This window comes from Myotis nattereri (genome assembly GCF_964212035.1).
Source record: "Myotis nattereri genome assembly, chromosome: 3".
In the NCBI taxonomy this organism is placed as follows: domain Eukaryota; kingdom Metazoa; phylum Chordata; class Mammalia; order Chiroptera; family Vespertilionidae; genus Myotis; species Myotis nattereri.
In genome coordinates, this window is record NC_138077.1 from 134,194,790 (window position 1) to 134,218,787 (window position 23,998).

The 23,998-nt window shown below is 46.3% G+C and overlaps 1 long non-coding RNA gene across 2 annotated transcripts; it reads left to right on the top strand.

Moving 5' to 3' along the window:
- Positions 1-700: 700 nt before the first annotated feature.
- Positions 701-15,164, top strand: LOC308516585. Of its 2 annotated transcripts, none has more exons than XR_013995764.1 (3): positions 701-821; positions 11,511-11,875; positions 14,619-15,164. It is a non-coding gene; the product is annotated as an uncharacterized lncRNA (long non-coding RNA). The 2 variants fall into 2 exon arrangements; XR_013995765.1 differs by lacking the exon at positions 14,619-15,164 and adding an exon at positions 12,734-13,312.
- Positions 15,165-23,998: the final 8,834 nt, after the last annotated feature.

Here is a 23,998-nt window from a genome sequence, read left to right on the forward strand (position 1 = left end):
TTGTTACTGTGGCCGCTATCGCTGACCCTAGGCCTCTCCAGGCTCAGGTTAGAGGTTATTTCCTCGGAATCATAATGATGGTGATGCTATAAAGAAGGCTTGATTTGCGGAGCCTTCGAAATTTGCAAAGTACTTGCTGTTCATTATCCTCAAGAGAGCAGTACTGTTAGAGGAGTTGGCCCTGGAGAAAGAGGCCTTGGTGATTGGTTTTTCTACTTCACGAAAGAGAAGGGGTTTCCATCTCCTTACAGACTCCGATCCTTCCCTGTGTGCCACCCGACAGAGGTATGATCTGGTGCACAGCTCTGGGGAGAGCGCCCGTGTCCCCTCAATCCTAGTGACTCCAACTGATCCAGATCTAGAGGTTGCAAGAGAGGCAGTGGTGGTGGGGGCCCTGTGAGGTGCTTGGCATAGATACAAGGAGGAGCTGGACTTATGCCTCCAAAGTGGAGAAACTTTCCCATGAACTCCAGGCCCTTATTCCTGAACCATAAGTAGTCTATCATTTATTGCCATCTTTTTGCCTTCTGCAGTAGGTTGAATGACATCCTCCTCACAAAAAGACTCATTTACCAGGGATCTGTGAATGTGAACTTATTTGGAACAGGAGTCTTTTCAGAAGCAATTACATTAAGAATCTCAAGATCATCTTGGATTATCCACATTGCCCCTACATCCAGTGACAATTGTCCTTCCTTGCCAGAGACAAAAGAAAGGAAATGTGGACACTCAGAGGAGAAACAGCCATGTGAAGACAGAGGCAGATTGAAGTGATGCAGCCCAAGCCCAGGATCGCCTGGAGCCACCAGAAGCTGGCAGAGGTGAGAAAGGATTCTCCCCGGCAGCCTTTGGGCGGGGGGGGGGGGGGGGGGGGGGGGGGGTGTCATAGCCCTGCTGACACCTTGATTTGGGACTTGTAGCCTCCAGAACTGCCAGAGAATAAAGTTCTGTTGTTCTAAGCCATCAAATTTGTGGTAACTTGTTATGGCAGCTCTACAAAACTACGTACACCAACACACACACACACACACACACACACACACACACACACACACATTTCTGGGGGAAAAAAAGAAGAAGAAGAAAGAAATGAGGAGAAATACTGAGGCTAGCTCCTCACCGGTACTTGACATTTAGAGAATGAAAAATTCATGTGCACAGGAAAGTAATGCTCCACTACTGAGGACTTGAGGGAGAGACTCTGGAAGGGGGCACTCTCCTTTTCTGCTCATTCTACAGAGTCCAGGAAAGGCTGGTGGATTCATTTGGGTGCTTAAGCAGTTGTCCCATTTGTATTCCCTCCAAACCTGGTCAGTTTTGGGCCAGCCTGCAAACAGCCATCAGCTCCTCACCCAGACTGGCCACCACCCCAGTGGGGACCCCCACCCTGAAGGGGGTGTAACCAACTGAAAACAGCCATCATCCCCTCATCCAGGCTGACCAGACACCCAAGTGGGACCCGGGACACCCTTCAGGGCAAACCAGCCAGCCCCCACCCATGCACCAGGCCTCTATCCTATATAATAAAAGGGTAATATGCAAACTGACCCTAACAGCAGAATGACTGGGAATGACTGGTCACTATGACAGACACTGACCACCAGGGGCCAGATGCTCAATGCAGAAGCTGCCCCCTGGTGGTCAGTGTGCTTTGCTCACAGGGGGAGCTCTGCTCAGCCACAAGCCAGGCTGACGGCTGCCAGTACAGCAGTGGTGGTGGGAGCCTCTCCTGCCCCCTCAGCAGCACTAAGGATGTCTGACTGCAGCTTAGGCCTGCTCCCCGCTGGCAAGTGGACATCCCCCGAGGGCTCCCATGCTTCCAGAGGGATGTCTGACTGCCAGTTTAGGCCCAATCCCCCGGGGAGCGGGCCTAAGCCAGCAGGTGGGCATCCTCCAAGGGGTCCCAGACTGCGAGAGGGCATAGGCCAAGCTGAGGGACCCCCCCCCCAAGTGCACAAATTTTTGTGCACTGGGCCTCTAGTTCTATAATACATCATCTGTATATTGCATTGTGTGTTTACCAGCTAAAGTCAAATCTCTTTCCATCACCAGCATATTCCTCTGAATAGCAATATTTTGACCCTAATCTTTGCCAAACAGTGACCTGGAGCAATAATGCTAAGCCTGTCATATTCTCATTTTAAGATGCATGGTCATGCCTTGTTCAAGTGGGTCCTTCCTGCTTTGCGACAGAGGAGCATTACATTCACTCTAACAAAGACAAGTGGGAAGTGATGTGGGGACAGGGATGTGAGTAGCCAGGAGTTGAGACGGAAGAAGGAGATGAGCCAATCCTGGGAGAAGATGGAACTTGTGTTCCTCTGGGAACCTTGAGTAGTAACATTTGGTTAGTTTGTAGAGTACAAGTGGGGTGTTAGGGAGAAGGAGCAATGCCAGGGGTGAGGCTAGAGGACCAAGCAAGAAATAAATTAGGTTAGGCCTTGTTGGCCATGCCAATGATTCAGAACTTTTTTCTGAAGGTAATGCGACACATTATAGAATTTTAAGCAGGGGGTTGACATAATCAGCTTTATGTTTTAGAAGGAATACTCTGATTGCAGTATGAGCATAGATGGGATGGGGTGAGACTAGCTGGAGGCAAGAAAGCCAGGTAGGAAGCTGTTTTGGAAGATCAGGGAGTAACTATGAGCCTGAACTAAGGCCATGCATGGGACAAAGAGAGTGGGATGCACTCCAAAAAGAGCTGGGGGTGGAATCAGTAGGGTGGGGACTCTGCAGGTAGAAGGTGGAGGGCAGAGGAGTCTGGCTTGTGGTGCCATTTCCCTGGGGTGGGGTACACAGGGGGGTGCATGTTGTGTGTGGGGATACACAGTGATTTGTTTCCTGCTGGAGTCCCCCACTCTGCCAAGGATGGTTCTGGACTCCCACATCCCTTGATAGCTCTGACTAATCTAGCTCTCTTCCTCAAGCTCCAGTCCTGATTTCTCTAGAGAACAGTATGTTTGTGGAATAATTCTCAAGAATGTTTTTTCCCTTCATCCTCAGCTGGGGTCCCAGGGATACACTTGCCTCCAGACCTGGTCATTCTAGTGTTGCAAAGCCACGTCATGTCTTGGCATGCTCCTGGGTACACCAGTTCTTGTAAGCTGAGCCTTCCATGCACTTTGTGAAAGTAACATTTTAGCATCTACATTGAGTGTTTCCACCTTGATAGCTCTCTCATTTGGTCTGCCACTTGGGGATATGGAGCTCAATGAAAGCTCTGATTATATCAGACCAAAAAAGTTCTTGTTTAGCATTTTCCCTTCTTCTTTCTTACCCTCTCTGATTTAGCATACTTAAAGTTTAACAACTTAATGGACTGAAGATAGCATTACTGTGATGGAGATTGGCTGCATATTGAACTTGTTTTCTCTCCCTAGCACCCTGGGAGAACACATTGCCTAACTTCCCTTGTCATTAGGCTGGGACTGTGTGATTGGGCTTTGGCCAATGGAATGCAGCTGGAAGAGCTATAAGCTGCTTCCAGGCCTGGCATGAAACCCTGTGTGCAACAGTTCATGTTCTCTCTTCTTCCATGACAACCTTGAAGGCCGCATATGAAAGATGTTGGCAAAACAAAATAGAAAGAGCTTAGGTTCCTGAGTCACCTCTTGGAAGAAAGCCACCAGTCTGCTCTGGATGTGACTTGAGCAAGGAATAAACCTACACTGTATCAAGCCACTGAGATTTTGGAGGGTTCTTTATCCTGACTAATATGCAAATACAGCATCAGGTCTGGTTTCTTTGTTGAAGCTTACTTGCAGGAGCCTCGCCTTGTCAGCCAACACAGCAGCATAGCTGTCTATGGCAAAGTACACCAGTCTCTTCTGTATTACTCGGAAAAAATATATATATACACACACACATATATATACACAAATATATATACACACATTAGGGGCCCGGTGCATGAAGATTCATGCACTGGGGATGGGTCCCTCAGCCTGACCTGCACCCTCTCCAATCTGGGAGCCATCAGGGGAGCCCTCTCCAATCCAGGAGTTTCTTTGCAATCATATGAGCAAATTGTCTGAGATCCTCAACCCAGTTTGGTTTGCTGCTCACAGAATAATAGAGGCATTTTATTTTCTTTGCTTCATTGGTGGAGATTTCCTGGAAGTTTTAGGATATCTTCCCTTTAATTTTTCCTAGACACTCTGATTTTACTTATGTTTCTTATCTTTGCTTTCCCTCCATTCCCCACCGCCACAGTAACTTGCTCCAGGCTCACTTTGCTCTAGGGCAGGGGTTCTCAACCTTCCTAATGCCGCGACCCTTTAGTACAGTTCCTCATGTGGTGGTGACCCCCAACCATAAAATCATTTTCGTTGCTACTTCATAACTATAATTTTGCTACTGTTATGAATCGTAATGTAAATATCTGATATGCAGGATGTGTTTTCATTGTTACAAATTGAACATAATTAAAGCATAGTGATTAATCACAAAAACAATATGTAATTATATATGTGTTTTCCGATGGTCTTAGGTGACCCCTGTGAAAGGTCCTTCGACCCCCAAAGGGGTCACGAGCCACAGGTTGAGAACCACTGCTCTAGTTTCTAGGAGATCCGGCTGCCACCAGAACTACAATTCCCAGCATTCCTGGCGCTCCCTGCACTCTAGACTTCCGCTTCCGGTCCTGGGGCTGCCACCAGAACTACTATCCCCAGAATTCCTGGTGCTCCCCGCACTCTAGGTTTTCCCTTTCTGCTCTGTCTCCATCCCATGGCCTCCCACTCTGACACATTTCCCCAAGCCTCGGGCTCTCCTGCTCTGCTCTCTGCCCGGCAGCTTGGGGGAGCCACCGAGGGAGTCACATCCCCCCAAGCTGCCGGCTCTCCTGCTCTGCTCTCCGCTTGGAGCCTGTGTGTGCAAACTAACCTGCCATCTTTGTGGGTTAATTTGCATATTCACTCCTGATTGGCTGGTGAGCGTAGCAAAGAGACGGTCAATTTACATGTTTCTCTTTTATTATATAGGATATACATATATATGTTGCAGTTTTGTTCCTAAAGCTAATTCTTGAAGCCTGCACTTGCTGACAGGTACAAGCTCTGGAGAAAGTCATAGGTACTAGCCCACAGGCAAGGAAAGTGAAGTAGAAAAAAAATCTTCATGTTTCTGGACAAGATGATTTTTAAAATGGAAAGTATGATGTTAACATTTCATGGAGCTCCACTGCAAGTCCCTCCCCCATCTCAGTGCTTCTCTTCTGGGGAGAGCCACTTGCCTTTATACCTCAAGTATTCATCTCTGTCTCCAAGGGGACAGCTCAGCATATGTAGGCAGTGGGCACTCAAAGGGTAGATGATTTGAGATGAAAGCGAGCTCTGGAGAAATCAAAACTATTGTGTGTGTAAACAAAGCACTGAAGTTTCGATTATTTTCCTTTTCTCTAAGGGAGGGATGTTACTTTGTCCCCACTCTAAGGGGGTGATGGTGGATCCTCTGCAGAGTGGGGGGTGGAGAACCAAATCTCTGATGGGCTCCTGAAACCACAGGAGGAAAAGAACATTAGGGAGAGTAAGATTCTTTTAAAAATTATTCACATTCAAAAATAAATTATAGAAGTTTATTTTTCCTACTAAGAGAATCTGAAACGGATCTTGTGGTATTGGGGAGGAAAGTGATTTTTGGCTAAGTAGAGACAGAAACATAAAGAGATTGAAACAGAGATGAGACATGCTGGAAAGAGAAACATCTATTCTCCCCCCCCCCCCAAAACACTATACCTATAACTTGTATGTGATAATAAGAAAAAATTACCTGAAACTTTGCTAAATTTTTTACTTTCTCCCCAAGATCCAGAAACTACCAATATTCTGCAAAGTTTATCCTTTTTTTCAAAGCTACCTGTTTGTGCTAACCCTTTATCTATAAACTAGAGGCCTAGTGCATGAAATTCGTTCACAGGTAGGGTCCCTAGGCCTGGCTGGTGATCAGGGCCGATCAGGTTCCCAGCTGCTCATGTGCCATCATGGCATGGTTCCTCCTTGCCTCCCCGCCTCCCTGCCTCCTCCTTCCCTCACCATCTGTGTGCCACCTTGGCACAGTCCCACCCCCACCACCCGCCTCCCCTTCTCCTTGCCTCCTCCTTCCCTCACTCCCTCAGTACCCAGCTTCCACTGCTGGTCACCTGTTATGTTCTGCATCATCCCCTGGTGGTCAGTGCATGTCATAGTGAATGATTGAGCTCCTGTTCTCCCGGTGGAACTCTTGAGGGGACACTTTGCACATTAGCCTTTTATATATATAGACTAGTGGCCCGGTGCACAAAATTCGTGCACAGGGGAGGGGGTGTTCCTCAGCCCAGCCTGCACCCTCTCCAATCTTGGACCCCTCGAAGGATGTCCTATTGCCGGTTTACAGGGATTGGGCCTAAACCGGCAGTCAGACATCCCTCTCGCAATCCAGGACTGCTGGCTCCTAACTGCTCACCTACCTGCCTGCCTGCCTGCCTGATTGCTCCTAACCACTCTGCCTGCTGCCCTGCTCGCTCCCAACTGCCCCCCCTGCTGGCCTGCTCGCCCCCACCTTCCTCCCTACTGACCTGCTCACCCCCAACTGCCCCCCTGATGGCCTTCTCACACCAAACTGCCCCCCTGCTGTCCTGATCACCTCCAACTGACCCCCACTTATGACCTGCTTGCCCCCAACTGGCCCTCTTGCTGGTCGGCTTACCCCCAATGGCCATGCCCCCCACCAGCCTGATCACCCACAACTGCCCTCCCCTCTTGTCCTCTAACCGCCTCTACCTCGGCCCCACCACCATGGCTTTGTCCAGAAGAACATCTGGAAGGTCTCCTGGAAGGTCTCCCAGTCTAATTAGCATAATACCCTTTTATTAGTATAGATAGAGGCCTGGTACACAGGTGGGGGCCTGCTGGTTTGCCCTGAAGGGTGACCCAGATTAGGGTAGAAATTCCCTTGGGGCATGGGGAGGCCTGGGCGAGGGGCCTGTGGTGGTTTGCAGGCTGGCCACGCCCCCATGGGGTGAGGGTCCCTGCTGGGGTGCCTGGCCAGCCTTGATGAGGGACAAGTGGCTGTTTGTAGGCTGGCCACACCACCTTCAGGGTGGGGGTCACTGCTGGGGTGTCTGGCCAGTCTTGGTGAGGGGCTGAGGGCTGTTTTCAGGCTGGCCACACCCCCTTCAGGGTTGGGGTCCCCACTGGGGTGCTTTGCCTGCCTGGGTGAGGGGCTGATGGCTATTTGCAGGCTGACCATGGCCCTGGGCAACCCAGGCTCCTAGACCCTCCTTGAGTGGAGGCTACAGGGGCTGGAAGCAGGTATCTGGGATTTATTTATCTTCTATAATTGAAACTTTGTAGCCTTGAGCAGAGCTCAGGGCCGGCCAGGGCACGTGGGAAGCTTGGCTTCCTCCATCACCAGGGGCAACCCAAGCCTCCTATTCGCTCCAGCTCCGTGGCCACTACCATCTTGGTTGAGGTTATTTGCATATTCAATCCTGATTGGCTTGTGGGTGTGGCTTGTGAGTTAGCAGAGGTACAGTCAATTTTCATGTCTCTCTTTTTTTAGATAAGACTAGAGGCCTGGTGCACAAAATTTGTGCACTTGGGGGGGGTGGGCCCCTCAGCCTGGGATGTGCCCTCTCGCAGTCTGGGACCCCTCAGGGGATGACCACCTGCTGGCTTAGGCCCGCTCCCTGGGGAATTGGGCCTAAGATGGCAATCAGACATCCCTCTGGCAACCCAGCAGCCCTTGGGGGATGTCCACTTGCCAGCGGGAGAAGGCCTAAACTGCATTCGGACATCCTTAGCACTGCTGAGGAGGCAGGAGAGGCTCCCACCACCACTGCTGTACTGGCAGCCATTAGCCTGGCTTGTGTCTGAGCAGAGCTCCTCCCATGTGAGAGCGCCCTGACCACCAGAGGGCAGCTCCTGCGTCTGTCCCCTGGTGGTCAGTGTCTGTCATAGTGACCAGTCATTCCCAGTCTTTCTGCTATTAGGGTCAGTTTGCATATTACCCTTTTACTATATAGGATAGAGGCCTGGTGCATAGGTGGGGGCCAGCTGGTTTGCCCTGAAGGGTGTCCCAGATCAGGGTGGGGGTCCCCACTGGGGTGCCTGGCTAACCTGGATGAGGGGATGATGGCTGTTTGCAGCTGGTCACATCCCCTTCAGGGTGGGTCCCCACTGGGGTGTCTGGCCAGTCTGGGTGAGGGGCTGAGGGCCGTTTTCAGGCTGGCGGGTGACTGAAGCTCCCAACCTCTCCTTTTTTTCTTTTTTTTTTTTTAATTCTGGGATTTATTTACCTTCTATGGCTGTCACTGGAGCTGAGAGCTGGCTTTAGCTCTGAGGCTCGGCTCCAGCTCTAAGGCCTCAGTTGCTGAAAGCAGGTATCTGGGCTTTGTTTGGCTTCTATAATTGAAACACTGTTGCAACTCCAGCTCTGAGGCCCGGCTGGCTGAAAGCAGGTTTCTGGGGATTGTTTAGCTTCTATAATTGCAACATTGTTTCTTAGAATGCAGCTCAGAGGCCGACAGCGGCAGGCGGGGAACCTTGGCTTCCTCCATCACTGGAGCAAGCAAGCCTCCTGTTCACTTCAGCTGCCGGGCTGCCGGCCGCCATCTTGGTTGGCAGTTAATTTGCATATCACCCTGATTAGCCAATGGGAAGGGTGTCGGAGGTATGGTTAATTACAATGTTCATCTATTATTAGATAGGATGAGCCATGGTACTCCTTATTTCCAAGTATAAAGTCATTCCCCTTTCTTCTTTTTGTCATTTTAAAGACTTTTTAGGCTAAAATTATAAACTTAAGATTTGATTTTTGCTTATTGTTCCTGACAAAACCTCTTAATTCATTTGTATTTATGCTGTATATGACAGAGGAAATTTAGTTGGGGCTAGAGATAACCCACGGTTTGGAGGTTACCTATCCACAGTTTGTTTTGTTTGTTTTTGGTTTGAAACCTGAACTCTTTCAATAGAGTTTAGGGAGAGGCATTAGTTACACTGCATTCTAACCCATCAACTGGGTGGTGATTTGTACCCTCTGATTTTGCTGCACTGAATCTCCAAGTGATTATCTAGTTTTCATATTCAAAGATCCTAGGACCCTGACTGGTCCACAGCTGGGCATAGCTGCTTTAATTTGTGGGTAATCTTTGCCCTCTTGCTTTCTTTTACTGTCCCTTTTTAATAAACATTTATCAAATTTATTGGGGTGACATTGGTGAATAAGATTATATGATTTCACTCATTTGCTTTCTTAGGCAATGATCCCTTTGCTGCCTAACTACTTGTGATCCATCCCAAAGACGTGAAGGGAGAGGGGAAAGCGAAGGTCATTCATGCGTTGAGTATGGTATCCTTTGGTAAAGGTTTGGGGAAGGAAGTTAAATGCTCCCTACATTTACTTGACTTAAGGATTCAAACCATAGTTTTGTTAGCTTATTCTTAGATTTAAATTCTAAAGTTAATTCAGTCAAATATCTGGTAAAAATATTTTAAAAATCAGTTACATTGGTCTGACATCATCGGAATTAAACCACATTAACGTAATTTGGATTTATTTTCTCCTTATAGGTAATGATGCCGTCATTATAAAAATGTTTGCCCTACACAGCGGGGAAGCTGGGACCATGCGCCATGCAACAGATCAGTGATCAAACAGGAATCCCTCACCAGCTTGAGTTTTTTTAAAATATATTTTTATTGATTTCAGAGAGGAAGGGAGTAGGAGAGAGAGATAGAAACAATGATGAGAGAGAATTATTGATCAGCTGCCTCCTATACACCCCCTTCTGGGTATTGAGCCTGCAACCAGGGCATGTGCTCTTGACCAGAATCAAACCCGGGACCCTTCAGTTCGCAGGCTAACACTCTATCCACTGAGCCAAACTAGGCAGGGCACCTGCTTGAGTTTTAATATAATTAATATATTAGGCATTACCTGCAAATAATATATACTTAGTATATGTATACCTCTAAAATATTTGAATAAACAAGTGTCCTTGTAAATAAGAAGTTGACTTTTTAGATGGCTTCATTATGAAAATGCATATTACAAACACATTTCCTTCATTGTCCCCCCCCCTTAAAAAAACAACAACACCTAATATTCATAATGTTCCTACTTCATATCCTATGCATTGTATGGCAACAAGGGTACGCGGTCAGGACCAAATAAGAAGACCCCAAATTGCACACTATAGCTGGACCATGAATATTTCAGGGGTATTTGTATTCTGCAAAGAATGATCCTCCTGTGCTGTGTGTATCTATAAATCATATTTCAAATTCTGTACCAAATGAGCTTTCCAGCAGCTTTACCCATGGCAATCATTGCCTCCGACAGACCTATCCCCCAGCTGGTGTTGATTTCTCCCTGCGCTGTGGGGAGATCATTCATCTTGTGTGTTCTCTTACTCTATGGGTTTCTTTTTTCTTTTTACTGAGATTTTAAAAACAGATTGAGTCTGTTTCCACTGATCTTTGAGGGATTTGTCATGTGTCTTCTACTAAACAGGTTGTGTAAAAACCAATGACTTGAGTCTAGCTGCGGTCATGGGCAGTAATTTGTTGCCGGGATGGGAGCCTTGGTGTTGTCATCCTTCCTTGCATCAAAATCAGGGGAGGGCACTGCCAACGGAAGCATTATTCGTAAGCATCCGAGGGAGGCTCGGGAACCAGCCCGATTAGAGATTCTTCGCCAGGCCCTGCAAAGGCACTCCTCTGGCTCCTGAGCGGCATAGATAAGGAGCTGAAGATGCCCACCCAGACGGACTGCCAGAGGTAGCAAGTGAGACGGGAATTCCTCAAGGCCCAGTTGCCTCTGTGGTTGAACCTTGCAATGAGTGGTGCTCTTGGCCATGGAGAAAGGAGTGTGTCTACACCAGGGCATAGAAAAGAGGACAGAATTACCTAGTGAAGACAGGTGTTTAGAGAGAATCAATATTTGCTGAAAGAAAGAAGGGGTGCACAAAATCAGACAATAGACTTTAACTTTAGGCTTAGAGCTTTCTTCTCTGTGGCTGGTTATTTCTTCGTTTCTTTCTGGATGATTTAGGAAATAATCTACACTTCCCATTTTATGTTAAGTTTCCTAGAAAAAGGCTTTTTTTTTTTTTTTTTTTTTTGCTTCTCTATAGTTATTTACATTTGGCAAAGACACATGTTTATTCTGCTTCTCACCCGACATTAAAATTCTTTGTGGGATTAAAAGTGAGTGACGGTAAACCTCCCAAGAAAAGGTGGCTATTCCCATCAGACTTTTTCCCCGGTCAAAACGTGTCTCTTCCACGTTCATTTACCCGGGGCCTGAGAAGTGGCAGGTGGCCCACGGGGTGCCCGCTCAGGAAGCACCTTTAGACTCCCATTCTGCCCACATTTGGTACAGGCACCAGGTAGAGAGATTGCTGTACCAATTCGTGCTGAATCCCTCTCCTGTTCTCACCATGACACCTTATGTGGGTGCCCCTAATTGAGACATTACTGCTGATTCTCTGAGTTCCAGCTTCTCTTCTTTTTCTTTTTTTTTAGATTTGATGTGAAATGTCGTGTGGTGTCTGGCTGTGAACATGGATTCTCCTGATAACAACCTTGGCTCTATGCTGACTGTATCTTCATGCCGCCTGAGCATACACCATTCTGATTAAATTTGGTCCAAGGCCTTCCGAATCCAATGCTGTCCACCCTGGCATCGACTCTACCAGGATCATCCCAACCCTTTGGGACAAGACAAAAGGCCCAGCTAATGATGTGATTAACAATAGAATGTTCATGATTAAAAAAGAGTTGGCTAATACATGGGGAAGAATCCAATACTCTATATGAAATACTTGTCTACAGTTGATTTCTATACACTTTAAATACTATTGATGTTACTGATGAAGGCAACAATAAAGGTAAGTAGCTGCTGTGTATTGTGTTGTAACTGTGGTGGGGATTTCTACCTGAGTAAGAGCCACCACGGCTGAGCAGAGGCTGGGTTTCCATCACGACCCCTGAGCCACTGAGGCAGCCTGTGGCCTGCAGAGGCTGTGAGCGCTGCTTCAGCGTTTGGAAGGCCCTGATGAGTGCCCACAGGGCGTTAGGGATGGTTCTGCTGCACAAAGAACCAGATGCACAAAGAGCTTATGCTCACAGGACAGAATTTTAGTGGGAGAAGAAAAGAAGGTAGCCAACCACAGGGAGTCTCCCTGAGCCTTTGAAGGTGACTTGCTCCAACCCCTTCATCTCTAACTCCCCTTCTAGAAGCTCTCCACCCAATATAGCCCCCACCTATGGGTTCTTCTTGCCACTATGGCCAACAAAAATAGTTGGGCCCCAGTCCACAGAATCCTCCAGATTCTGGTATTACCTAGGTTCTCTGGCTTCTTTTTCATCACCTGTAAAATGGGAGAGCTAGACTTGCTCTTTGAGGTCTTTCCCACTTCTATAATTTTGAGGTTATGAGAAACAGGTGAGTGGGATGTGGAAAGAGGTGGGTGTTTTGTTTTTCTTCTTCCTTCATTTTTATTCAAAGATCATATCCCCTCCCCCTTTTAACAGTGCCCATTGTCCCAAAGTCCACCATGTGACAATTACCAATTTATTGCCTCTCAACTCCAAATTCACCCTTCAGTACCTGCTCTGCAGTAAGGGCGTTGATTCTAAAAGCGGTTCTCCTGTGAATGGTGGGTTCATGTTACATTTTGTCAGTAAGGGGCGCTAGAGGGCTTATTTTCCTGGTTCTGATGCTGCTGTGGTTTTGCTTTCTCCAGCTCCTACTGCACAGTGTTTTCAGCATTGTAGGTGCAGAGCACAGAGACCTTTGATGAGTTTGCAGCCCTGGCCTGGCAACCACCTCACTGTGCCCCACACCCTACACAGACACTGCCCACTCCCTGCGGTGCACAGCCCCGGCCAGCCCTGCAATGCAGTCCCCTGAACTCCCTCTGCATACGTAAGTGCAGGGGGCTGCTGCTGCGCACACCTTCTCCAGTGCTTGCTTTGTGCAGCCACAGGGCAGCAGCGGGCTCCTGCAGGGTGCACTTTGCCTGCCATTTGACTCCTGCAGTGCAGCTTTCTCCAGCTCCCTTCCAGCAGGCCCAGCCGCCAGCAGCTTCCCTGGCACCCCAGGGGCAGCGTTCCAGCACGTGCAGCAGAGCCTTCCCTACCGGTCACTGATCCGCAGCCCTGGCCTTTCCCAGGGAGTCCAGATCTGAGCTCCTTGGCTGGTCCAGCTCAGCGCACAGCCACTACTCCTGACTTCTCCAGAATTCTCTTTACCTCTCACTAGCCAACCCCCTCCCTGTCAATACCTCCCTGTTCATAATTCTTTATATTAAACTCTCTAGTGGAAGATGCAGTGTGACTTTTGCCTCCTCATTGGACAATGCCCTGTCTCAGGGTTTCTGAAGTTCAGCCCTAGTGACATTTTGTTGTGTGGGCCTTTCCCGTGAATTGTAAATAAGCAGTAATGCTGGCCTCTACCCACCACAGTTGTAACATGAAAAGTGTTTCCAGACATAGTGAAATGGCCCACTGGGAGGCAAATCTCCCCGGGTCAGGAACCACTGCCCCCTCTCAAATCTCCTCTTCCCATCTGTGTTATCCTGTTTCCATCTTATTTCTCTTTATTTACTGCTCAGTACCTAGTAGAACATTTATTCTATGTGTATGTCTACTGTCTGTCTCTAGACTGTGAAGTCCATAAGTGTGTGGGCTTTGTTTTGTTTCCTACTTTAACTCCAGTACCAGGAATGGTGTCTGTGATATTGGCAGCTGCTCAATAAATAGGACTGAATGAGTGGGTGTGAGGAGACAAGTTGAAGAAGGCAGGAGACCAGCACAAGGCCCTGCAAAGAAAAGGACGAGATGTAAGAGGGTCCCAGGACCCAAGATGCTGATGTGCTTGGCAGTGAGGCCCCTGGCAGCCCTGGGGCAGGTAGGACAGGGAAGTGCCCACTGGCACTTTAGCTGAGCTTTGCTGCACAGCAGGCACCAGACCCTCTTTTTACCAAATCTCCTGAACTCTGTCACTGTGCACTTAGGTATTTGTTTCAGGGAATGAAGGCAAATTCTATGTCCTGCCCCAGTGGCTGGCACTTGTCGAGGACAGAGCTCTGAGAGCACTGAATTAGAAATGGGTGACCCAGATAAACGCATCTGTCCACAGGGAATCTGAGCCACAGCAGTGCCAGCGACACTGAACTGGGCTCAGCTCTCCAGGTTCATTTTCCCCTCAAGGAAACACGAGGATCACAGGAGGCTGGTAACAGAGGTGACATTAGTTACATGGGTGTAATGGACGGTGCCAAGCCCCAGTGAACGGAAACCACTGGCTCATTCACAGCTATCTGTGACAAAAGAATTATTTTGCTTTTGCTCAACTGATTCATTCAGTTAAATTAAATGGGATGATAATGGGTGTGAAAGTGTTTGCTCAGGAGCAGTGTGCCATAAAATTGTGGGGGTTTGACACTATTACTGTAAGGTCAAATGTCTGCTTTCTTTCAACAAAGCTCTGAACAGGAGCATAATCAGAGTGTTTCTTGGCCACTAAAGTGAGAAGGGCTTTGTGCAGCGGGGGGAATAGGTTGGTCCCGTTTTCTAATGATTCCTTATGAGGAAGCCAGGACATCAGCTGGCCCTTTTCTCCTGCAGAGGGGGCGCCACTCCACCAGATGCAGGAGCCTGCCCCGGTCTCCGGACAGTCCTCAGGTTGAAGGGAGATTTCCCTGGAGCCAAGGAAGCTTGTCTACTGTGGCTCACCCAGAACAGCCTTCTCCAGTGTGTGCCAGCAGCAGAACACGGATGCGGACCCTGGGAAGAGGGGAGGGCTGCTGAAACTGTCAGTTCTCTGTCGTACAAAGAGATGCCTCCCAAGGCACCCAGTGCTCACATACTGTATTCCAGCGGCCTTTTTATCATGCTTTCCTCTTTGGTCTGAGAAATAACAGGTCTTGTGAGCAAACACAGATCAAAAACGGATGTTTTATGTTTGGAAAGTAAAAGGAAACAAAATACCGTATCATTACATGAATTGCCAGTTTCTCTGAAGTATGATTTTAGAAAAGGGTGCACTATGCAGACAAATAAAAGCATGAAAAAGAAAATAAAAGTTCATTCATCCCGTCTCCTCTTCTGCAGCTTATGGGGCCACTCCAATGGGTCTTCATCTCCATGGCTCTGAGCCAGGACTCTCTCCAGGTGATAATACCATTTATTAACTCCCCCTCCCCCCTAATTCCATCAACTAAGAATTAAGCAGTAATTTAAGTTTAGCTTTTATGGACAGCATGAAACCCCAGCTCTGCTACTTACCCAACCACTTATTGAAACTCTCAGGACCCCTATCATATTAAAATAAGTATGAATGTCCACATCATTATATGGTGGTGCTATGGCAGGGGGTGGGTGGTGGGTAAATAGTATAACATTTGAATAATAAAGCATAGTACAAAGAAAGTGGTCAATAAATGGTAGTTTTTTGTTGTTGTTTTTTTAAAATATATTTTATTGATTTTTTTACAGAGAAGAAGGGAGAGGGATAGAGAGCCAGAAACATCGATGAGAGAGAAACATTGATCAGCTGCCTTCTGCACACCCCCTTCCCGGGATGTGCCCACAACCAAGGTACATGCCCTTGGCCAGAGTCAAACCTGGGACCATTCAGTCCGCAGGCCGACGCTCTATCCACTGAGCCAAACCGGTTAGGGCTGTTGTTGTTTTTTATCTAGCACCTGCAGTCAGGTAAAGCCAGCTGGCAACATAAATGACTCTTGGGGATGATTCTAGAGGCCAAACCACTGAGTTGTTAATTCAGACTGTTTTCGGGAAGCTGAGGTATCCCTTTCCCCACTGAGTGCAGGGGTTGGAGTCCTTACGATATCTTGAGAAAAAGAATTTCCCGAGACTGGCATGGGAAGGTGAGTGATTTTTATTTGCATGGAATCACAACCCTGGGTTTCCAAAGTCCCATTTCCCTTATTCCAGTCCTGGAAGAAGTGTAGCTGGGGACTCAGTAGAGCCAAAAGCAAAGCCAGTGTTCAGAGTTTCTGATAGATGTTGCAGCCAGGTTCAATTCAGCATCAGGCTAGTTGCAGTCCATTCATCCATTATGTGTGTGGGCAAATACAGGAAGCAGGAACGAGAGCCCCGCAAATCAGAAGTCAACCAGGAGGGCGAATTCCTTTGTTTAGGGGATTAAATACCTCAAATTTCTTGCCCGTGTAGTGGCCATGCCGATTCTGGTCAATGACCTGTTCCCAGGTGTGAGTGACAGCAAGCACCTTCGATAGTGCCCCCAAATTTACTGGGCATGCGTCTATCTCTCCCTGGCCCCCCAACTTCCCCTCCAACCCCATCCAGTCCCTTCTTCAACGATCTTCTGGGAATAGATTGGTGGCTCCCTAGGGAATGTAAAGCTTTAGCTTCAATTAAAAAAAAAGAGAAAGCTTTAGCTTCATAATGAAGCTGCACAAATGACATGCCTTCCCTTTGCTCCTTTCCTGTTATTAATAACTGGGTTAATCACAACGGCATCAAGATCACTCCAGGAGAAAGACACATCAGCTAAGAAATATTTATCAGGTTCCAAACCCTGCTTTGCAGTAAAAGATATGTTTTGAGTTTTTCCTGTGTGTGCTAGACATTATGGGGGCAGATGGAGCACGACACACTTTGTAAGTGATGACTTTATGGGTCCTGAGTTTTCCTAAACATTGTTAATGCTGACTGAGTCAGTTCTGACTAGATACCTACTCTGAATTCTAGGATATTTTTACTGTACGGTCACTGCTGTAGGCCAGGGGTTAATGAAAGAAGTAATTTATTATTTCTCTTTGACCCCTTCCTCAAAATCCAGCCATTTCCCCTAGTTCCCTTCCTCTCAATGTCCGGACCTACATTGTGTCAAAACAACTGACTACTTCATGAATCAAATTTTGGTTTATTTAGTGAGGGGGGTGGTCATACAAACATTCTGAAGAAAATCTCTTTAGGCTGTATTCTTATTTCTGTGTGATTAGCTAGGTAATTCAGCCTCACACAAAAATCCTGAAAAATACAATGTTTTTGTTCCAAAACCAAACTCTGTCCTGCTATTAGACTGGACTACTGGTTCTGCACAAAGAAGGAAAGAAAATTCTTGACATAATAGAAGTATTCTTATACCCTGTGACAATTTCATAATAAAAAGCTATTAAGAAGTTTTTCCTCATTGGGGGTTATTGGGTAACTGACTCATTTGACAATGATTGGGTTGTTTCCACGTTGCTGGAGTGAGACACTCCTCTGAGCTCAGCTCTCTGACATTTGTCTTGTGCTCAGCTGCCCTCTATTGGCTGGGACACGGATTATTCTTTCCAACAGGGGCTTCCCTGAGGATTGAAGAATAATGACCCATGTTCACAAATATTTATCTGGAGCATTGTGTACATCTGGACCAAAATAAAGATCTATTTAGATTTAAAATGAACACACTTTTATTATATATGCCCTGCACTCTTTGTTTCATCTCCTTATCTTGCCTAATTTCCCTTTGTGTCCCACCTTACATATATGCATTTGTTTATTTGTCTTTTGTCTGTCTCCCTGACTCATAGTTAAGCTTCTTGACATGGAGGACTTTGGTTGATGGCTGTATCCTTGGGCCTAGAAGAATGACTGGCATGGAACAAGTGCTCTATAAGTATTACTTAAGTAATTGAGTGAGTACCAAGTATATCTTAGAACTAGGTATTGTGATAAGAGATTAGTAAGACATGGTTCTGGCCTTCTAGAGACCTACAATCTAGAACAGTGATGGAGAACCTTTTGAGCTCGACATGTCAGCATTTTGAAAAACCCTAACTTAACTCTGGTGCCGTGTCACAGACAGAAATTTTTTGATATTTGCAACCATAGTAAACAAAGACTTATATTTTTGATATTTATTTTATATATTTAAATGCCATTTAACAAAGAAAAATCAACCAAAGAAAATGAGTTCGCGTGTCACCTCTGACACGCGTGTCATAGGTTCGCCATCACTGTTCTAGAAGAATTGGACCCAAAAGGACCATGGTTGGGAAGGACTGTCAGCACAACCAGCACTTTATAATCTGGAGATTACCCCAAGGCATCTTTCCTACTCGTCACTGGTATTTTGAGGAGCTGCCATGTGGAAAAAGATTGGACTAGTTCAATTGATTTACAAAGAAAATATCAATTGATGGAAGGTACATGGAAAGAGTTTTGGCTCAACAAAAATCTCAGCATCCTCTGAAGTATTCTGGATTACTTTGAACACAAGAGGCATTTAATCATAGCCTGAAAACACTTCTGTCAGGAGATGTTATCAATTTCAATGATTCTTAAATCTTGGATGTTTTTAAAAACTCATTTTCCTGAGACCTGTTCCAGACATACTGAATCAAGATCTTCAAGAGAAGGTCCTAAGAATCTCTATTTTACAATAAGTTCCCAGCGAGTTGGATGCAGCTGTCTGCAGACTGTTGCTAGGGGATTGTTAGACTAGAGCCCGTGGTCGGCAAACTGCGGCTTGCGAGCCACATGTGGTTCTTTGGCTCCTTGAGTGTGGCTCTTCCTAAGCCTTAGGAGTACCCTAATAAAGTTAATAACAATGTACCTACCTATATAGTTTAAGTTTAAAAAATTTGGCTCTCAAAAGAAATTCCAAGCATTGTACTGTTGATATTTGGCTCTGTTGACTAATGAGTTTGCCAGCCACTGGACTAGAGGATTTAGGAATCAGAGGGGTAGCTAGACTGAATGATCTGAAACTTCTACTTATAAGATTTTATGGCTCCAGAAGACCATAGACATTACTTTACTCTTAATAATGGTGAGAGTGGTAAGGGCAGCTTAATATAGGACTACCACCAAATGAGAAAACCAAATCAAGAACAGCAGTATGGGAGTCTAGCAGATATTTTAAGCAAATACGTAGTAAAACTCTATACATTCTATCATCCTTCAGAGGGTAGAAATGATTAACCTTCAAACCGCATGCACAAATAATTCACCTTACACATTCTGTATTGAGATCAAGCTTGTAATGAATACTTTGTAGATATTTCATTTCCAATCTTTAGGGCTTGGAGGGGAAACTGAGATAATGGGTGAACCTCTTTTAGGGAGAATTATCAAATGAAAAAATGTATTTTGAATTCAAATGAGGAAGAAGGAAGGTTTCTTGCTCACTATACTCTACTCCACCCCACCCTACTCTTTGTTTCACATCCTGGACCTTTCTGTTGTTTGGTCTTGTGGGAGGCAGGTAATTAATATGGAGACCAGAGAAAGGAGTTAAAAGTCAATCACTTATCTTTCTTAGCTTTTAATGCAAAAAAACAACATTTATTATGAATGTGGACACTTGCTGTACAAGTCCTAGCCTGTATCGGCCCATCCACACTAAGTACCCAATAAATGCCAGCTATTGTGATGGTTACTGACTGAGTGCCAGTATGAGGGTGCAAACTAAGATGAATAGTCTGTGATCCCTGATCTCAAGGAGCTTAGAGTCTGACTGTGATGTTACAATCACCACAAACATGACAAGTGTTACACAGAGCCCTTACTACTGTGCAAAGGTGTATATTCCTGTTGCCAATTCAGTTGAGTAGCTACTGTGTGAATGAGGCCATTAACCTGCCCTGCTAAGGCTACTTAGTAAGACTGTTTGTTTGTTTTTAACTTGAAAAGGAGGAAAGGCTTATGCTTGGACCCCAGGATACCGAAGCCCATGGACAGGAATGCAGGGGCCTTTCTCCCACCTCTTCTGAGAGGCTGGAGCTACAGAGAGGGAGCACAACACAATGAAGGGGGCTCGACAGACTTGGGTGCTCACAGGCTCAGGTGATGAAACAAGGCACAGAGTTAAGGGAGAACTAGGTTCCCACCCTCCTCCATAGACCAGAGAAGCAGAGAGACCCAGAAGGAATGAGTTTTCACAAGAGCATCCACCGGGCAGAGAAGAGGTGCCTTCCTTGAGGGGACTGGGGATATCAGATCTCAAGGTGAAAATCAAAACTATTTACCTATGGAGGCATTGCTGACCGCCTTTATAATCGTCCCTGGGAGGCCACAGAAACAACTGGGGGATAATCTGAGTGGAAAGTCTTAGTAATTATTTTGTATCACAGGCTGGGGAAGGCATGGCCATTTCTGTTCTAGGAACATGGAAAGTAGCCAGGAATCTGTGACAGAGGCCGAAGGATGGGAACAGGGAAATCTGCAATAGGAACTGAGCTTTGAAGGATGAGTAGGAGTTGGTTAGGCTGACATGGGTCAGTGAGCATTTTAGACAGAGAGCATTCTTTTTTGAACTTCTCCTTTTCACTTTTTCCCCAACATTCATTATTAACTCAACAATGCATTATGTCTTCTAGGTACAAAGAGGGGAACAGGGCAGCCTTTGGGGGTCTCTCTCTAACCCAGTCTTCCTGCAGGTATGCCCGGAAGTCCAGTGTAGATGGCTAAGCCTGAGATTCCCCACTTGGCTTTGGGTGGGGCTTCAAATTGCCTGAAAACAGTAGAATTGGGAGCAGGAAGCCTTATCAATGTTCGCATTATGTATTTACATATGCACGTACAAGGGAGAGTGATTCATATTAAATAGCTACACAGGGTTGACTTGGGGCCCATTGTCTTTTTTCCCTCCTGCCTGCTGACATCGTGGCTAGACTGCTGGGCATGGAGAATGGAGGGCAGAGGACAGCTGGATTCCCACATAGGAGCAGGGCAGGGCCCAGCAGAGAACCAGGGGAGCTAAGTGACTGATAGCTGTGTGTGTGTGTGTGTGTGTGTAGAGGGGGAGTGTGGGGGGCATAGAGGGGGGAAGAGAAACACTTGAAGGACCCTGAGCCAGGCTTGAGATGGCTCTCTGGAGGAGCTTCAAATGCCAGGGAGTGACAGCGCTGGTCACATTGACCCGTCTGTTGCTAACAGGAGGGGTGGTGGTGATTATTTTTGACTAGAGGTGGCAGGAAGCAGATGAATCTAATAGACTGTCCAGTGAGAAGCGTCAGGCTTTGGAACTTGAGTCCCCTTTCAATTAATTCACCTTTTCTCTGGCAGGTGGGGCCTAATTCGTTCCTTAGCAGGACTCCTGGGACACCCAGACTTTCTGGGAAACCCATTTTTCCTTTTCTATCACAAAATGCAGCACTTGCAAAGATTTCTCTTTCCTGAAAATCCTCTGGTCTCCTGGGTTTGGAGGCAAAACAGTCAAGGAAGCAAGTGTAGACTGCAGGATCTGTGTCATTTCTCACACAGAACGACACAAAAATAAATTTCAGGAAGTGAAAGGACTTGGTTTTGCTAAAGCAGTTGCTCTGCTGGTGAGGCAGGGAATGGCTCTGTCACACAATTAAAAAGATACAACTGTTTCCTGTTCAGTGAGCATCCTCCCTGCTGTTGCCGCACCTGTTCAGGGACCAGGGGGCTTTCCATGCTTGTGCTCAGCATCCCGCAGAGCTGAGCTGTGGGCTGTGCTAGTCCTCCACCCGCCCGCCCCCCCCCCCCCCCCGCCCCGCCTAGGGTTCATATACATTCACTCGGTGTGCAGAGGAATTAGAGAGTGCCATGTTGATGTGCAGGGTGAACATCAGCTCATTAAGCTTGCCAAGAACCGGACGCTCGTGAAGATTAATTATGAGCTCTGCCTTTTATGTGCTCTGTCATTGGGCAGACATCTCTGTTGCTCTGAAAGTTAATACAGTTAATTAAAGCCAACGGGTCCTCTGTTTGGGGCCACTCCAGCAGGTATCCCGCTCCCCACCACACAGACACACTTCACTGAGCGAGCCCCGGAAACAGCAAAGGATAAAGAGAGAAAGTGAGGGACCGGGTGAGGGGACTCTGTGTGGGGGAAGGGTGTCACTCCCAGTCCCGGCTGGCACACTTGGGACACTCCTGCCATCCTGCCCCCAACCTCCCAGAGCCGGGAATGTGTTTATATGAACTGAACTGACCTCGTGAATTCAGTGGGAGAAATAATTCCCACAGACACGGCTGCACTGGATTGATTTCTTCCTGCTGTGCTGCTACTTAATTAACTCAAAGCAGACTCCAGCACACAGACATAGATAATGTTCATGTTGGGTGGAGGGCAGTAGGACTCAAACCATTCAAGGGCAACTAATATCATGATGGCATATTTGGGGCTGGCTGATAGGATGGGATACCTATTGGTCTGTCTCACATTCTAGATGCAAATAAGTTGAATGGAAACAAATATAATTCACACGTCTTTCATTCATTCTCCTAGGAGCACGCACCTGGTGCCAGCCACAGTCCTGGGAGGTGGGGGTTCCAAGATGAATAAACCAGGATTCCTGCCTTGAAAGAGCCCACAGGTTAATGATAAAGGTTGATGAGGAAAATCAACCGTTTCAATGCAGATGCTCCTGCTCAGAGAGAAGAAATCAAAGTAGGAAGCAAGACAATGATGCCCAAACAACTGTTCTTTCACGGGGACACGAATAAAACAATAATTTAAAAAACCACAAGTTTGTGAAAGATATACCTATGCTCAAACTGACCTGATCCTCACAACAGCTACAAAAGGTAGAATTGGTTCAGAAAATATTCATGTGCTGGGCACTGTGCGAGGCTCTGGGGAGAGCAGGGAACAGCCTGGCTGCTCACGTGCATCTTACCCTCTAGTGCAGTGGTTTTCAACCTTGGCTGCACATGAGAATCACCTGGGAATCATTTTAAAATCCTGATTTCTGGGCCCCATCCTCCGGAAATCCTGTGTCTTTGTTACTAATGTTGTGGCCCCACCCCATAACAAAGAAACAGAATTTCCGGAGGATGAGGCCCAGAAATCAGGATTTTAAAATGATTCCCAGGTGATTCTCATGTGCAGCCAAAGTTGAGAACCACTGCTCTAGTGAGAGGCCAAGCTATCCTCATCTGTGAGTTACTTGTGACCAGAGAGCTAGTTAGTGAGGCAGCAGGTAGTCGTGTGTTCTGTGCTATTGATGCTTCCTGTTTGTAACTCAGCCATCAAACCAAGGACACAATTTTCTGACATCTCCTCCAGTATTCCCCAAATAACTTTGTTTTATTTACAACATCCACAACAACAAATAGCTGTTGTCACTAGATATGTAGTAATGGGAAATTTTCACAAGTGCTTTAAAGCTAGGGCAGATTTGATTCCAGAGCAGTGGTTTAAGTGAGTGAAAGAGATGGGGGAAATAAACCATCATGAACAAGAGGGAATATTTCTTCTTAAACCCTTATATTGAAGCCTTGGAAGTGACTGATTTAACCAACTTACAATGTTCCTTACTTATTATGGCTCATTCTATCTATGACTATTATCGTGTGTTATTATTATGTTTTTTAATAATCCTCACCTGAGGATATGTTTTCATTGGTTTAGAGAGAGAAGAAGGGAGAGAGAGAGAGAGAGAGAGAGAGAGAGAGAGAGAGAGAAGAAACACCAGTCTGTTGCTTCCCATATGTGTCCCGATGGGGGATTGAACCAAAACCTAGGTATGTGCCCTGACTGGGAATTGAACCCGCAACCTTTTGGTGTATGGGATAATGCTCCAACCAACTGAGTCACCCAGCCAGGGCTGTTGGCTTGTATTTTTAAAAATTATGAAAATTTTCAGAATATTTTAAGTCATTTTTATTTTGGTGATTGATATATAGATGAAGTTGGAATAGTGACTTCATTTTGCCTTTATTGGAACCCCATGCAAAGGGGATTCCCTGATAAATGTTCAACAACTGGCTCTTCAGAAAAAGTATAAAAAATACATATACCCATAAATTTATTATAAATTTTACTGCTATAAAGGAGGTGTAGCACACAATTTACAAATAATTATAAAAGATACAATACTCTATTGTAAATTCTATATAGCCAATTAATTGATTCTTACAAAATGCTTTGATTACTCTCTGTTGGACTCTTGTATTCATACTCAACCTACATATGGTTGTAGTCTGGCCATGATTTGACAAAATCAGACTATAAATAAATGTTTATTCCTGTCTAGTTCAGCAAAGTCACTCAA